Source organism: Chiloscyllium plagiosum, chromosome 39 (assembly GCF_004010195.1).
Source record: "Chiloscyllium plagiosum isolate BGI_BamShark_2017 chromosome 39, ASM401019v2, whole genome shotgun sequence".
NCBI lineage: Eukaryota > Metazoa > Chordata > Chondrichthyes > Orectolobiformes > Hemiscylliidae > Chiloscyllium > Chiloscyllium plagiosum.
This window is the reverse complement of record NC_057748.1, coordinates 27385916-27386884: the sequence shown is the minus strand read 5'-3', so window position 1 is coordinate 27386884 and position 969 is coordinate 27385916. Positions and strand designations below refer to the sequence as shown.

The 969-nt window shown below is 61.1% G+C and overlaps 1 protein-coding gene across 4 annotated transcripts in view; it reads right to left on the bottom strand.

Moving 5' to 3' along the window:
* LOC122542371 (Snf2-related CREBBP activator protein) overlaps positions 1-969 on the bottom strand; it is a 44600-nt gene that overhangs the window by 5786 nt on the left and 37845 nt on the right. The window lies entirely within an intron of this gene.

Here is a 969-nt window from a genome sequence, read left to right as displayed (position 1 = left end):
CCAGGGATGTGCAGGTTAGGGTGGATTGGCCATGGTAAATTGTCCCATAGTGCCCAGGGATGTGCAGGTTAGGGTGGATTGGCCGTGGGAAATTATCCCATAGTGTCCAGGGATGTGCAGGTTAGGGTGGGTTGGCCGTGGGAAATTGTCCCGTAGTGTTCGGTCTGGATGGGTTGCTCTTCAGAGGGTCGGTGTGGACTTGCTGGGCCGAAGGGCCTGTTTCCACACTGTAGGGAACCTAATCTGATTAGGTTGGGATATCTGGTCGGCATGGACGGGTTCGGCTGTACATTGAGCTTTCGGGAGGGGATGGGACAGCGTGTGGGGAGGCTCTGGCAAGGGGATGCCTCTCACAGTCGAGCTGCCCCTGGGTTTCCGAGGGCTGGGTGGAATCGGCGCGGTGGGGTTGGGGGAGAGGTGTTATCTCGGGTTCGGGTTCTCTCCCTCTGCTCCTGCACCTTCCCAAGCCTCCCCCCCTCCCCAGCCGCCGGCGTTTCCGACTGTAATCCAGAGCGGGCCGCCTCTGCATTAGCGTAGCCGCCCGCAGCCGAGAGAGCTTCCCCGGCCTGGAGTGCCGACTCTAATCCAAACACCCCCCCCCCCCTCTCTAGTGACAGAGTAAATCCCCTTAAATCTCCTTTCGCTGGCAGAATCCACTCCAGTCAGCTCTCGCAGTCTGTCGTCTCCCTGTCCAGACGGTCAAGTCCTCAGGGAGGGGAGGGTGGGGGAGTGTGCGCGTGAGGCCTGGGTAAAACGGCGTGGGTTTTACAATCCGAGGCGGGGGAGATAAACGGAGCCGCCCGTCAGGGTAAGCCTGCTTCCCCACCCTCTCTCCCAGCAGTGCCTCAGAGACCTACTCCCATGCCCAGGCTTCAGTCCCGGCCTAATCTGGGACTAGGCCTTCCCCTGAATGGCCGAACCGTGAACCGGTGAAGGAAGCTGGGGTGGGGGAAGGAGAGGGGGGGGTAG